Genomic DNA, 16,604 nt, shown 5'->3' with positions numbered 1-16,604 from the left:
CGCATCCGTGATGTTCCTGGCCGGCAGGGATGCCCGCACGCATACGCACAAGATGCCCTTGCACATGCGTGGGAGTTAATCGGACGGGACGGTACAAATTGTACGCACAGCAAAGGATTCCTCTCTATCCAGGTACATGTGACAAGAAAGTGCCATTGAACCATTCGTTGGCCCATCTCCCCCTTCCTTCCAGTGTTGCCTTGCTCCCAATCCCCCACTCCCCCCCATCCAGGTACAGATCTCCCACCCCCATCCCCCTCCACAAATATCCAGGAGACCTCCAGAAGAGCAGCCCTCTAGTCCAGTTGTTCAGTCCAGTTTTGTTTATAGTCCCGTGTACAGAGGGACAGTGAAAAGCTTTTGTTGTATGCTATCCCTGCAGCAGCAAGACAATACATGATCACAACCCACTCTCTACTGAATAACCCCACCCCTCCCTCACAGACACCCACCCCACACTCCCGAGGCACAAATATAGAAAATATAGAAATACAGAAATCGCTATTTCAGGACGTTTCATTTTCAGTCAGTCCGTCAAAAAAAACCTCAAGGAATTTCCTGTAAACGCTGTTTGAAATGATGAATCAAACGGAAAAATAAGAAAGAACATTTACATCAGCATGTAGTTGGCAGAGCTCCTGCCTCACAGCGCCAGAGACCTGGAATTGATCCTGACCTCACGTGCTATCTGCGCGCAGAGTGTGCACACACTCCGTGACCGCGGTGCTCTGGTTTCCTCCCACATCCCAAAGGATGTGCGGGTTTGTAGGACTGCAAATTGCCCCCAAGTGAGTTGGGAGTGGATGAGAAAGTGGAATAACATGGAGCTAGAATACAGCACGGAAACAGGCCATCTCGATCCTTCTAGTCCGTGCCGAACACATAATCTCCCCTAGTCCCTAGCATGAGCGGGTGATCGAAGGTCAGCATGGACTCAGTGGTGCGAAGGGCCTGTTTCTCTGCTGTGTTTTTCTATTCAATTCAGTTCAAGTCTCACAACTTTACAATGTCCAAGTGCTGTGCAGCCCGTGGCCACTGGTGAATGGGAACACTGCTGTATGAGTGGAGCAGGATGGTCACAGTGGTGCAGCGGTAGAGTTGCTGCCTCACACCACCCGAGACCAGGGTTCAATCCTGACTAACGGTGCTCTCTATACGGAGTTTGCACGCTCTCTCTGTGACCGCTTGTGTTTTCTCCCACATTCAAAAGACATGCAGCTTTATCAGTTAATTGGCTTCTGTAAATTGGTCCCTAGGTCACGGTGGCGCAGCGGTAGAGTTGTTGCCTTACAGCGAATGCAGCGCCGGAGACCTGGGTTCAATCCCGACTACGGGTGCTTTCTGTACCAAGTTTGTATGTTCTCCCCGTGACCTGCGTGGGTTTTCTCCGAGATCTTTACTTTCCTCCCACACTCCAAAGACTTTCAGGTTTGTAGGTTAATTGGCTTGGTAAATGTAAAAATTGTCCCTAGTGGGTGTGGGATAGTGTTAATGTGCAGGGCGGGCTGAACGGCCTGTTGCCGCACTGTATTTCTAAACTAAACTAAACAGAACTAGTACATTGGTGATCGCTGGTCGGCGTGGACTTGGTGGGCTGAAGGGCCTGTTTCCCCACAATATCTCGAAATTAAACTCAACTAAATTGTAGTGAAGTCTCCTCGACATTTGAGAAAAATATTTTATGTTCAGATGTTCAGGACAATGTTAAGTCTGCCTCACTCTCTCTCTCTCTCTCTCTACAGAGACCGACTGAGCTTTCCAGCATTCTGTCCGGTCGGCTTTTACAAAGCCTCAGCTCTGTCTTGGTGAATAAAGGAAACTAGAAACATCCAGCAATAACGAGAGGTTAAATTTAAATTAAATTAAGGCTTGCAAAACAGGTCTCCCTGTGCAACAACCACTTCTAATGATGGTGTATTTGCTTTTCAGTGTTGTGTTGGAAACAGATATAAACATTGTCCATTCAAATAAAAAGAGGAACATGCTGCAAATTCTGCTGACATAAAAGGATCAGAGATTCCAAGCCACCATGTGCTAAATGAGCATAGAAACAGGCCCTTCAGCCCAACTTGTCCATGCTGACCAAGTTGGTATTCTGGGCTACTCCCATTTTGCCTGCATTTGGCTTTCTAAACCCACCCCTATCCATATATATGTCCAATGTCATTATTGCATCCATTTCTATAGCTTCCTCTGGCAGCTCAGTCCAGATACAGACTACCCGCTGAGTGAACAGGTTGCCCCTGAGGTCCCTCATACATCTCGCCTCTCCCACCTTGACACAATGCAGGCTAGTTTAGTTTAGTGTAGTTTAGAGCCACCATGTGGAAACTGGCCCTGCAGCCCATCGAGTCTGCGCTGACCGACGATCACCCAGACAGTAGTTCCATCGCTACACACGAGGGCCAAATAACCTACAAACCTATAACCTCTTTGGAATGTGGGAGGATGCCGGAGGATCCGAAGAAAACCCACATGGTCACAGGGAGAAGGTACAAACCCTACCCAGAGAGCTGTCGAGGGCAGGATCAAAGCCCAGTCTCTGGCGCTGTGAGGCAGTAACTCTAACACTGCGCCACCAAATACGAAAATATTACTATGCAAATCATCCCAATCAGGGCAAAGTGCGGAGCAGGCAAGGACTGAACTGGATCCAAATGTCTACGCTGAACCTCCACTGCTGCTGTAACACTATATTCGCCATGGTTTGATTGGTATCGGTCTATTATTGTCACGTGTACCATGATGCAGTGAACAGCTTTGTGTGCGATCCAGTCAAAACCATGAGCACAATCACGGCATGCGCAAGTACAACAGGTAGTGCAGAGAGAAAGGGAGCTGTGTATCACTGCATTAAAGCAACACAGCTACAGAGAAACTGCATTATGTTTTGCAAGGGCTCAATGGGATAGGTTGGGGGAACGGGACTATACCCTTGACTTATGAGAGGGCTGTTCAGTAGTTTGACAGCAGCTGGGAAGAAGCTGATCCTGAATCGGGGGGTATGTGCTCTCATCTCTTGCATCTTCCACGCAGAAAGAGGGGAGAAGAGGGAATGATCGGGGTGCGGGTGGTCCTTGATTATGTTGGCTGCTTTGCCAAGGCAGCATGAACTGCAGACGGAGTTGTGCGGGGGTGGGGTGGGGTTAAGGCAGATTTGTGCAATGTATTTGGCTACATCCACAGCTCTTGCGTCCTTGGGAAGATGCATGGATGCTTTATTTGGTTCAGCACACGGAGCGTTTCACGGTATCGCAGTACACACCACACCAACACACCAAGACCAGATGCCAAGCAAACCTCAGGCAACCTTGACCTTGATCATGTTCACCTGGGTGCAGGTTCAGCGGAGACATTAGTGTTTATTGAAGGGATCCACAGCGAGTGCTGCCTGTAGAAGGCAGCCAACATCGTTGAAGACTCGCACTCACCGTGGCCACGTTCTCATCTCGCTGCTGCCGCCGGGAAGACGGTACAAGCGCCTGAAAACCGTGACCATTGGGTTTAAGAACAGCTTCTTGCCAGCACACATCAGGCTCTTAAACACCACAAAACACTGGGCAGCTCAGCGGTAGAGTTGCTGCCCAACAACACCAGGGTCCCAGGTTCGCTCCTGACTGCGGATGCTCTCCGCGCGGAGTTTGTATGCTCTCCCTGTGACCGCCAACCAGCGATCACCCCTTATACCAGCACCATCTAACCCACCAGGGACAATTTACAGAAACTAATTAACCTACAAACCTGCATGTCTTTGGAGTGTGAGAGGAAACCGGAGCATCCGGACCACCACGTCTGGTGGCTTGTTATTCTGGGGAAAGGTACTGAAGTGAAAGTGAGAGCAAGTCTCCCCCTTGTTCCTCTTGTCTCTGCCAATGCTATTCCCATCAAATCTATTTCGTAGAAAAAACCAAATGGTATTGTATTCAGAGAGAGGGAGAGAGAGACGGAGAGAGAGACAGAGAGGGACAGAGAGGGACAGAGAGGGACAGAGAGGGACAGAGAGGGACAGAGAGGGACAGAGAGGGACAGAGAGGGACAGAGAGGGACAGAGAGGGACAGAGAGGGAGAGGGACAGAGAGGGAGAGGGACAGAGAGAGGGACAGAGAGGGGAGGACAGAGAGAGAGGGACAGAGGGACAGAGGGACAGAGGGACAGAGGGACAGAGGGACAGAGGGACAGAGGGACAGAGAGAGAGAGGGGAGAGGGACAGAGGGACAGAGGGACAGAGAGGGACAGAGAGGGACAGAGAGGGACAGAGGGACAGAGAGGGACAGAGAGACAGAGGGACAGAGGGACAGAGGGACAGAGGGAGAGAGGGACAGAGAGACAGAGAGACAGAGGAGAGAGAGAGAGAGAGAGGGAGAGAGGGAGAGAGGGAGAGACAGAGAGAGACAGAGAGAGACAGAGAGAGACAGAGAGACAGAGAGACAGAGAGAGAGAGACAGAGACAGAGAGACAGAGAGACAGAGAGACAGAGAGAGACTCAACATACATTTCAGATCTGCTGCATCATGTAGTTTTCTTTTGATTTTCATCAAGGTCTTGACTGCATTTTTAAGGATAGAAAGCAATAGTGACTCAAGCAATGGAGGAAGCTGTGAAGGGGGATTTCATCGGATTCATTTTTAGAAAGTATTCAAAACAAGGGGGGCTATAACCATGGGGGACATTGGCAAATTGGAATCTGGTTTTTCATTTCCCATTATGTCACCTTCAAAACTGACGCTATCTCAATTCATCACAGACCACCCTCTCCCCCCCCCCCCCCCCTCCCCCCCCTACTATCCACCTACACCTAACCCTGCCTTGGGAAAGTAGCCAACATGATCAAACCCTGGCCATTCCCTCTTCAGCCCTCTCATGTCAGACAGCACCTACCAATCCACCAGATTGAGGAACAGCTTCTTCCCCGCTATTACCAGACTATCGAACTGACCTCTTATAAGCCAAGGCTGTAGTCCCATCCCCCAACTTAAAGAGACACAAGGAATTGCAGGTGCTGGAATCTTGAGAAAAACACAAAGTGCTGGAGTAGCATAGCGGGCTGGGCAGAATCTGTTGATGGAATAGTAGGCTATGTTTCTGAAGAAGGTTCATGACCCAGAAGGTTGCCTATCCATTCCCTCCACAGAGGTTGTCGACCCGCTGAGTTACTCCAGCAACTTGTGGTTTTGCTCCATCTTCCAACCAACCTCATTCCAGACCTTGGACTTTTTCTATGTAACTGTAACACTGCAAATATACATCCTACAAGCTAATGTTGTTCTCTTTGTACTGCCTGTTGTGCATGTGTTTGACTTGATTGTTGTCATGTATAATACGACTGTAGAGCACGCAAACAACGTTTTTGATTTTCATCGTTCCTTGTTACAAATGACAAAAATAAACCAATACCGATACCAAACCTCACCACCGAGAGACAATGATGAACAGAACAGCAATCGTATGCCCTCACAGGTCACAGTGAGTGAACACATTAGAAAACAGACCTAGTGGCCACTCAGCCCCTCAAGCCTGACCCACCATTCAATATGTTCATGCCCCGTCAAGCATGTTTTATCACATGTCCCGAAACGCACCAATTAAATTCTTACTTGCAGCAGCACTACATAATATGTAAACATAGTACCTTGTAGACACCATTATAAGCAACAAAACAGTTATTAAAAACATATTTGTATATAAGTATATAAGTTGAATAAGTTAGGTCTTTATTCTCTGGAGCGCAGAAGGTTAAGGGGGGATCTGATAGAGGTCTTTAAAATGATGAGAGGGATAGACAGAGTTGATGTGGACAAGCTTTTCCCTTTGAGAATAGGGAAGATTCAAACAAGAGGACATGACTTCAGAATTAAGGGACAGAAGTTTAGGGGTAATATGAGGGGGAACTTCTTTACTCAGAGAGTGGTAGCGGTGTGGAATGAGCTTCCAGTGGAAGTGGTGGAGGCAGGTTCATTGGTATCATTTAAAAATAAATTGGATAGGCATATGGATGAGAAGGGAATGGAGGGTTATGGTATGAGTGCAGGCAGGTGGGGGACTAAGGGAAAAAAACATTTGTTCGGCACGGACTTGTAGGGCCGAGATGGCCTGTTTCTGTGCTGTAATTGTTATATGGTTATATGGTTATATACACGCACACACACATATATCCGTGCATCTATCCGCATATATCTCTCCTCTGACTCTCAGTCTGTGGAAGGGTCTCGACGCAAAACGTGCCACCCATTTCTTCTATCCAGAGATGCTGCCTGACCTGCTGAGTGACTCCAGCACCTTGTGTCTATCTTCAGTGTAAACCAGCGTCTGCAGTTCCCTCCTACAGATGTATATGTATATACTTATATGTATACATGTTTCGATATTTTTATATATATATTGACAAAAATTTATCCCACTCCTTTTCTGTCTCAGTTTATCGACAGAATGGTTATCAACAGATACATGGACTCGTAGAACCTGGAGACAGGCACTTTGGCCCAACTGATCCCTGCCAGCCAAGATGTCCCATTCAAGCTGGTCTGATTTGCTCATGGATCAGTGGTGCTCCATTGTCACACGTCCACTGCACAGGGAAATGCTTTTTGCATTGACCACACATTCATGTGTCGCTATATTTTGGTGCCATTTACAGGAAGTCCAAAGTCCAGTCATATCCCTTGATACATTTCATATCTATGTATCTTTTAAATGCTGTTATAGTGCCTGCCTCAACTACCTCCTCTAGCAGTTCGTTCTATACACCCACCACCCTCCGAGTGAAAAAGTTGCCCTCAGGGTCGTATTAGATCTTGCCCATCTCACATTAAACCTATGTCGTCTGGTTCTGGTTATTAATGTTTTGTGTCATTCTTAATTGTTACAGTATGTGGTGTTGTTACTTGCGACACATGACAATAAACTAAACTCACCCTCAGTAGATCTTTAAAGAAATAAGTTGCTTAAAGCTTAAATAAAATTAATTATATTAGTGTAAAGTTTCATTTGCCTCACAACAATTTAAGCAATTTATTTCTTTAATACATAAACTCAGAAACGTCTGGCAAACATGGCTGAATCCGCAGGCCTTTCCCGCCCGAAATCCCCCGCACATGCGCCCACTTCAGTGTTCAAATGTTTGTTTTGGTGTCTTTCAGTGTGTCTTGTGTGGGGTGTGGGGTGTGGGGGGGGGGGGGGGGGGGGGGGGGGGGAAGGGGGGGGGTCGCATAGACTTTTTCCACGTTGACTCCCTCGCGGCCTAACACCATGGATTAGAGCGGCCTTTCCCGGAGTCGGGCCTGGAGTTTCAGCAGCGGGCGTAGCGTGGAGTTTTCATTGTGGAGCGGGCAAGCCCTTGCCGGGGGTCACCAGACGGGAGTGCTCCGATCACTGGCCCGGGGACTGTCACAGCCTGAAGCTGCGGTCTGCAGAGCTTCTAGTCGCTGGCGTGGCGTCCCCCGTCAGGGATCCCCAGAGAAGAACTCTGACCGCCGGCCCGCGGCCTACAACATCCTGGAGCCACGGTCTCCGGTAAGAAAGCGCCGATTCGGGACCTCCAAGCCGCGGAGTATGTTCGACTGTCCCGACGATAGGGCCTGTACATCCGGCCGTCCGTAGCAGCGACTGTGGAGGTTTATGGCCCCAACCAAGGGTGAACAAGGAGGAGGACTGACTATACTTTGTGCCTTCCACCACAGTGAAGAATGCTGTGGTGGCGGTTTGTGTTAAATCTTATTGTGTATTGTGTGTTCTTTTTTAATTGTACCGCTGCTGGCAAATTCATTTCACTGCACTTATATGTGTATGTGATGTATAAAACTGACTATTGACAGTCTACGCCGCATCAGCACCCAGGATGAGGTGTTTCATACCAGGATATCTGAGATGTCCTCATTCATTTGGGAACGGGGGTTCCCCTCTTCTATCATAGATGAGGCTCTCACAAGTGTCTCTCCAGTACCTCGCACTTGCTCCCCCTACCCCCAATCGCACCAGGGATATATGGTTCAGGTGGAGGGGGAAGGGGAGCAAGGTCTACCAGAGTTTGACCCGCTGAATCATCCCAGAATTTTGTATCTGCAGTTCCTCGTTATTACATGGGCACATGCCTGGCTAACCTATAGCTCAAGCCCACTGGGTCAGGAGGTCTATACAAGGAAGCTCATGTAGTCTTAGTTTAGTAATAAGTGGATCAGACTGGAATGAGCTGCCAGGGGCAGCAGCTGTGGCAAATATTTATTACTCTCATTTGAAAGAGACTTGAACAGATCCATGGATAGTAAAAGGGATATGGGCCAAATGTTGGCAGATGGGACCAGTTTAGATCTGAGTTGAGTGTAGTTAGTCTGCGTTTAGTTTATTGTCATGTGTACCAAGGTACAGTGCTAACCGGTCAGCGGAAAGACAATACATGATTACAATCGATCCTTTCACAGTGTACAGATACATGATTAATGGAATAACGAGAATAATGTTTAGTGCAAGATAAAGTCCAGTAAAGTCCGATCATAGATAGTCTGAGGGTCTCCAGCGAGGTAGATAGTAGCTCAGGACCACTCTCTAGTTGTGGTAGGATGGTTCAGTTGCCTGATAACAGCTGGGAAATAAACTGTCCCTGAATCTGGAGGTGTGCTTTTTCACACTTCTACACCTCTTGCCTGATGGGAGAGGGGAGAAGAAGAAATGGCCAGGGTGCGCCTCGTCCTTGTTTATTGGTGGCCTTGCAGAGGCAGCGTGAGGTGCGAATTGAAGGGAGGTTGGTTTGTGTGATGGTCTGGGCTGCATCCAAAAATGGATGGAGCTGTTCCAAAACCATGCTGGGCTGCTTAGATGGGTTAGCATGGACGAGTAGGGCCGAAGGGCCTTTCCCCATGCGGTATGACTCTATCACCGCAGCATGGGACCCCCAGTATTCCCATAAACTGTATCAGCATCAACAACACTCGTCACCAAAGCAAAAGTAAATGACTTAGACCAGTCAGCTACAGAGGAATGAAAAGAACTTAATCTGACTGCCTGACCACCTTGCACAATAACTCCAGTGATCACGTCGCTTGCAATGGCAACGTATTGGGCACTTTGAACACAGGAAAGATTGAAAAGACTAGGCTGGAGTTTAGAAGGATGAGGGGGATCTTATGGAAACATATAAAATTATAAAAGGACTGGACAAGCTAGATGCAGGAAAAATGTTCCCAATGTTGGGCGAGCCCAGAACCAGGGGCCACAGTCTTAGAATAAAGGGGAGGTAATTTAAGACTGAGGTGAGAAAAAACAGTTTCACCCAGGGAGTTGTGAATTTATGGGATTCCCTGCCACAGAGGGCAGTGGAGACCAAGTCACTGGATGGATTTAAGGGAGAGTTAGATAGAGCTCTAGGGGCTAGTGGAGTCAAGGGATATGGGGAGAAGGCAGGCACAGGTTATTGATAGGGGACGATCAGCCATGATCACAATGAATGGCGGTGCTGGATCGAAGGGCCGAATGGCCTCCTCCTGCACCTATTTTCTATGTTTCTATGAAGCTGCTCGTAACACAGAACGGAGAACATTGAACATGAGAATGCAGTTCCAGGATTCAAACCCAACAGAAAGCAAAAAAACTATTGTCTATTTTGAAGCAAGTGCCCTTGTCTATCTTGCTGGCAGAGGTCACAGGCTGGTATAGGTGAATTATTGCCACGTGTACCGAGATAAACATGACACATGTTGTTTTATTGTGCTGTCCAGTTAGCTGATACCATACATGTGTATAACAGACAGTTCAAAAGATAAAATAAACAGAGGGCAGAATATAGTGTTACAGCTGATGACACAAAGTGGTGGAGTAACTCAGCAGGTCGGAGAACAAAGCTAGGCGACATTTCGGTCGGGACCCTTCTTCAGACGGATAGGGAACATTTTGGGTCAGGACCCTTCTTCAGACACTTTTGTAAACCAGCACCTGCAGTTCCTTGTTTTAATCCCTTTTCTCCCTTCAGGCAAGAGGCACCGATGTGTGAAAACATACGGCGGGTGGTCAGCATCATCTCATAGTGAGGGTTGCAGATGAAACAACTGTGGCAGGGTGGGTAGTTAGGGCAGTGGATGAGGTGTTTGTCAAGTGAATTGTGGGGTCCCAACCAAAAACCAGGCCGGTCAAATCCCTCCACAGGTGCTGCCTGACCCAATGAGTTGCTCCATCATTTCGCGTATTGTTCAAGATTTCAGCATCTGCAGTCTCTTGTGCCTCCATAGAGTGATACAGGGTGGAAACAGGCCCTTTGGCCCAACTTGCCCACATCAACCAACGTGTCCCATCTACACTAGTTCCACCTGCCTGTGTTTGGTTCATGTCCCTCTAAACCAGTCCTAACCATGCTGTTTAAAAGTGTCTTAAACGTTGTGATAGTACCTGCCACAACTACCTCCTCCGGCAGCTTGTAATGTCGAAACAAAGAACTGCAGATGCTGGTTTATACCAAAGATATATACAAAGTGCTGGAGTAACTCTGTGGATCAAGCAGCATCTCTGGAGAAAAAAGGGACATTTCGAGTCGGGCCTGAAGAAGGGTCCCAACTCGAAATGCCACATTCCTTTTCTTCAGATTTGCTGCCTGACCCGCTGAGTTACTCCAGCACGATGTGTCCATCCTCTGGCAGCTCATTTCATATACATACCACTCTTTGTGTAAAAATGTTGCCCTTCAGGTTCCTATTAAAACTTCCCCCCAACTCCACCTCCTCTGGTTCTTGATTCCATTAGACAGCTTTACCTTACACACCAGCCAGTTCCCTGCAGGCAATCGTGATTATAGTCCAAAGTACGTGCAGCTTTGGATGAGAAATATTCCCCAAGCTGGCTGGAGGCCATGAGCAAAAGGTTACATCATGCGAGTTTGCTCTTTCCGAACCACAGGTGACAAAGAGGCAGAGTAATTTTACAGAGAGTTGACGCTTAAATGGTGTTGCAGTAACACATCCCCTCAGAAATGTACAGCCCTGGGACATAACCTACTCATTCACGGACTCAAGAGAGACGAGGGTTAGACATGTTTAAGGAGCAGGTTAAGGAGCCTGGCAGGACATGTGCAAGGCCGACACAGAGGCACACATGCAGAGCATGTATGCGTCTTCAAACTTCTATACCTCAGTTGTCATCAGGCAACTGAGGAATGGCCTTGAACCGAAACGTCACCCTTCCCTTCTGTCCAGAGATGTTGCCTGTCCCGCTGAGTTACTCCAGCTTTTCGTGTCTATCTTCGGTTTAAACCAGTATCTGCAGTTCCTTCTTACACACCCAACTAGAGAAAGATGCTGACCTACCATCTACATCATGGAAGACCATCACATTATCTTTAATCCGACTTTACTGAACTTTATCTTGCACTAAACGCTATTCCTTTATCCTGTATCTGTACACTGTGGACGGCTTGATTGTATAGTCTTTCCGTTGACTGGACAGCGTGCAATAGCAACAGCAACAAACAAAAGCTTTTCACTGTACCTCGGTACACATGACAATAAAATAAACTCAATGTTTCCCCAGAGCATTACAACTGGAGAGAAAGTGCAGGTAAAAAAAAAATGTGCAAGGGCCACTACAAGGTAGATTGGAAGGTCGTAATGCGCGCGTGTGGAGCTGAAGCCTCATAACACGAGCCCCCCCCCCCCCCGGTTCGAACGGCTGCTGAGGCTCCCACACCCATAAAGATGTGTGGGTTGATTGGCAGCAACTTTAACATTGTACCACCATGACCGCCCTTAACCTCTTGTGCGGAACCTTATCAAAGGCTTTTTGAAAGTCCAGATACACCACATCCACTGGCTCTCCCTTATGCATTTTTCTTGTTACATCCTAAAACAATTCCAGAAGGAACTCTAACAACATTCAGTACTCAAGCAATCAAAGCTTACAGTCCAACAGTATGAACATTGAATTCTCCAATTTCATGTAATATCCCCCCTTCCTCTCGTTTCTCTGCCCCTTCTCCATCCCATACACATATTTATCCCGCCATCAGCCTCCTTCCTTCTCCCCAGTATGCTCATTTCCAATCCCCAAGTCCCAGAATTCCTTTTATCCCCCCCCCCCTTTCTCCTTCCACCTCCCTCTGACTTTACATTTCACTCCTCCCCTCATCCGCACACTCTTTTGTCTCATTTTCACCTCTAGCCTTTGTCACTTATTCCACACATCTGCCAATCAACCCCACCTCACCGGTATCCACCTATCACTTGCCCGCCATTGTCCAAATCCAACTCTCTTTTCCAGCTTTCTCCCCCTTCCTTCAGTAGTCTGTCCATTCCCCCCACAGATGCTGCCTGGCCCGCTGAGTTCCTCCAGCACTTTGTGCATGGAAGCAGAAACTACATCCTGACACAGCCTACTGTCTCCGCCTCTTCCTTTATTCTATCCCCCCCTTCATCAGTCTGAAGAAGGGCCTCGACCATGAAACGCCACCTATTTCCTTCGCTTCATAGATGCTGCCTCGCCCGCTGAGTTTCTCCAGCATTTTTGTTTACCTACATCCTGATAGCACTTCCCCCAATATAGATAAGACCATTTGGTGACTGCCACGGGTGGATTTGTTGGACAAGCTCTTTTAAAGACTGATTTTCGGAATTTAACCGGCTGTAGGTTTGAAATACCAAGAGACACTTAACGCCAGTCGAAATATTTGACTCTTGGACCCTGTAAACTGCCCTCAACACTCGGTGGAAACATTCCTTCCCGTCTCGGCGGCACACAAATGGTCTTATATTTTAGAGTGAGAGTCACCGGTGGAAATCCCATTAAAACATTGCAAAGGGTCGTGCTCATAAATGACAGGAGAGGTGAATGGGGAGTATTGCTCTCTCCCTGCAACTCTCCCCTTTGCCCCTTACAGCACGGAGCCTGACACCCAAGCACCACACACACACATATGTGCCCGGAATAAACGCACCCCACACACACACACATATGTGCCCGGAATAAACGCACCCCACACACACACACACACATATATGTGCCCGGAATGCCCGTACATTCGCACCCCACACACCACACAATGCCCGGACTAAGCTCGTGTTTCCACTGTCTATAGGCGAACATTTTCCACTCACACCGAGAGAGGGTACAACCCACACACACACGCTTGACGCTTTGTCCAAAGGCACAGTTTACATTGCACTTAACTCAATCTAGCTAAACTCTATTTTTTTTAAACCCATAAATGTTGCCTTACCTGAGTAAAGCTCCCAGCGGAATCCAACAACGCTATTTCAGTAGACAGTCATTTGGGATGAAGTATTTCCCTCGTTATTTGAGCCCCCACCGCTCTCTCTCTCTGTACTTCCTCAAAACGATACAACGACTTCACAGTTTCTTTCTGTAACTTTGGAAGCGGCGAGAAAGAAGTCGGCGGCCTTTGCCCGTAATGTTTTGTGAGAGTTCAGTTTCTGAATGCCATTCGGGCGCTGGATTCTCCGAGCGGGTACTTGCCTGGTACTAGCGCCTTTCCCCCTGTGGCTGGGGACTGAGAGGCGGAGTTGCCTCGCTGAGACTGCCTGCAGGCACCAACGAGAAGTGTCCAGCGTCATTAATTGTCATGTGTACCAACAGAACCGTGATATTTTTACTGGCTGCGTCTTAACAGTAACGCAACACACACAGATAAGATATAATAAACAACAGTGTTTAAGAGGGAACTGCAGATGCTGGAGAATCGAAGATTACACAAAAAAAGCTGGAGAAAATCAGCGGGTGCAGCAGCATCTATGGAGCGAAGGAAATAGGCAACGTTTCGGGCCGAAACAACAATTCGATAAAATAGTCATTAGTGCAACCAAAGGCAGGGACCATGGTTCATAGCTCATAGTTCATATGAGTCATAAAGCACAGAAACAGGCCCTTTGGACCAGCTTATCCCTGCCAACTAACTAAGTGCAGCACAATGGTAGAGTTGCTGCCTTGCAGCACCAGAAACCCGGGTTCGATCCTGACTACGGGTGCTGTCTGTACAGAGTTTGTACGTTCGTCCTTCTCCGGGTGCTACGGGTTCCTTCCACATTCCAAAGTCGTGCAGGGCTTGTAGGTTAACTGGCCTCAGTAAATTGCCCCCAGTGTGCAGGGAGTGGATGAGAAAGTGGGATAACATAGAACCAGCGTGAGTGGGTGCTTGATGGTCAGCCACAGTCGCCTCTATCTCCTCCTAGAATCTTCCACTTTGGAATGAAAAGACCCTGCATCTTCCGAATAACTCCCAGAAATTCCTGCCATTGCTGTTCCACCGTCATCCCTTCTAGGGTCCTTTTCCAGTCAACTTTGGCCAGCTCCTCCCCCATGCCTCTGTAGCCCCCTTTGCTGAGCTGCAATACCAACAGATCCGATTTCACCTTCTCCCTATCAAATTGCGGATTAAAACTTAGAAGTTGTAGTCGCTACTTCCTAATGGTTCCTTTATCTTGAGTCCCTTTATCAAATCCAGTTCATTACACAATACAAAGAGGGAGAGTCTAGGACCAAAATCCATAGCTTCAGAATAACCGAGTTTGTTATTCCGACTGTGCATGCCCTGGTCAAAGGTCACTATGCATTAACATTGCTGGAAGCAGAGGAGCTGTGAACTTGTAGACCTTCATTTCATCTGTTTTTTTCTGCTTTGATTCTTCTAGATAAGAAAATACTGCTTTCAATCTAGTTGTATTTATTGTTCCTTTGTTAAAAGCTAAGATTATTTTGTTGTTTTTATTGCTTTATGCTTTGGTGAGTGAGCAAGATCGTGGTCAGGGGTTTGGCCCGGGTCTCCGGCACTGCGGGCGCTCCTGGGCCGTGCCCGTCACCTCCCGGGTGTCCTGTCCCTGTCCAGTGAGGGTCCAGAAGTGGCCGGAGGTGTTGGGCCGGGCTTTCAGCCAGCGTGGGGAGAAGGCACTGGCTCCGGCTCCCAGGCCAGGGACCAACGGCTGCGCCTCTCTCCTTGTCTAGTGGCTGTCGGTTGGCCCAGCGGGACAAGCGTAGTTGAGCTGGGGTTGACACTTCTTCTCCGCGATGGCTGTGGGCGTGGGGTCTCTGGTGTCGTCGGTCCGGGGTCGCCCTGGACGTCTCCGGCCACTCCCCGGGCGGGGATGGGACACTTGGGTGGACGGGGAGAGGTGGGGTGGTCCAGTGGGGGTTCGGCAGTGCTTGCGGCACTGGGGACTCGGGCTCAATCCTGGCTGCGGATGAGGCGCGGGTCTGTGTGCGCGCTCTCCCCTGTCTCCCACTCGCATCTGCCCCCTCTCTCTCGCTGTTACACCCCGTCCTCCCGCTACCTGTTCCTTTGGGAGTTTTACACATAAATTATGAATAAAGATAAGAATTTATACTCTGTTTCTTCAGTCAGCGCTTCATTCGCATTTTCTTTATGGTGAATTACCTTTGACAAATCCCATGATTCCTTGCGTTTTTCGGAATACCGAACTCGCTTACAAAAGGACGTCCGTTTAGAAAGGCAATGAGAAGGAATTTGTCAAGTCGGTGGGGAGTGAATCTGTGGAATTCATTGCCACAGACGGATGTGGAGGCCGTGAATCGATATTTTTAAGGTGGAGATTGACAGGTGGATTCTTGATTAGTATGGGTTTCAGAGGTTTTGGATGCAAAAGAATGGGGTTGAGAAGGAAAGGTAGATCAACCATGATTGAATGGCGGAATGGTGGGCCGAATGGCCTTATTCTGCGCCCAGAACGTATGAATTTATGAACTTATACCAATAGCAATTTATGCTCTTAGCTCTCCCTGCTGGCTAAGAGCAGAAAGCCAGGTTCCATGCCACGGCCACTGAACTCCCATCAAACATGAAAGGCATGTCACGCTACACTGTATTTCACAACCTCAGGAGTTCCCAAAAATCTTGACATACTTTTGAAGGCCCGTCACAACTGCAATACAGGAACTGCAGCCGATTACTTCTGCATGGCAGCATACCACAATAACCAGAGAATCATAATCTGAAGAAGGGTCACGACTGGAAACTTCACCCATTCCTTCTCTCCAGCGATGCTGTCTGATCCGCTGAGTTACTCCAGCTTTTTGTGTCTGTCTTCAGTGCAAACCTGCATCTGCAGTTCCTTCCCTACACCTTATATAGTCACTTTGACTAGGGTAATTTTTAGTTTAGAATACCAAGTTGGACCAGTAGGGTCCCTGTCACATGGGAGGCCTGGTCCCCCAATGCAACCCGTTCCCCCAATGCAATATTCCACCACTTGCCCATAGCCCCCATGGGAGGCCTGGTCCCCTAATGCAACCCGTTCCCCAACGCAATATTCCACCACTCAACACCGTTCCCCCAACGTAACCCATCTCAGGTAGGCGGCGCGACTCTCGTCAGCAGCGGCCTCTGCAGCCCGTCTGCGTTTTATTATTTTTTGTCTATTTTTTAATGTAGTTTTTGTTATTTTTTATTGGGGTGTGTGTGTGGGGGGGGGGGGGGTGGGGTGGGGAGGGAGGGGGTAACTTTTAAATCTCTCCCTGCACGGGAGACCCGACCTTTACTTTGTCGAGTCTCCGTTGTCGTTGGGGCTGCAACGAGGAGCGGCCTCCAACAGGAGAAGACCGGGGGCTCTGGTGCCGACGACTCACCTCACCGTCATGGAGCTGGCCGAGTCCGGAGCGGTGGTGGA

General features: G+C 48.4%; 1 protein-coding gene across 1 annotated transcript in view; it reads right to left on the bottom strand.

The window, feature by feature from the left end:
- The window catches only part of sh3bp2 (SH3-domain binding protein 2), a 63,107-nt gene extending 48,667 nt beyond the window's left edge, over positions 1–14,440 (bottom strand). Inside the window, exon 1 of the mRNA XM_055632274.1 lies at positions 13,187–14,440. The gene's annotated coding sequence lies outside the window, so the exon portion shown is untranslated. The remainder of the gene's footprint in view (positions 1–13,186) is intronic.
- Between the last annotated feature and the right edge of the window lie 2,164 nt (positions 14,441–16,604).

The sequence above is a fragment of the Leucoraja erinacea genome, chromosome 3 (genome assembly GCF_028641065.1).
Source record: "Leucoraja erinacea ecotype New England chromosome 3, Leri_hhj_1, whole genome shotgun sequence".
In the NCBI taxonomy this organism is placed as follows: domain Eukaryota; kingdom Metazoa; phylum Chordata; class Chondrichthyes; order Rajiformes; family Rajidae; genus Leucoraja; species Leucoraja erinaceus.
The sequence above is the reverse complement of the archived record's forward strand: the minus strand, read 5'-3'. Positions and strand labels throughout refer to the sequence as shown.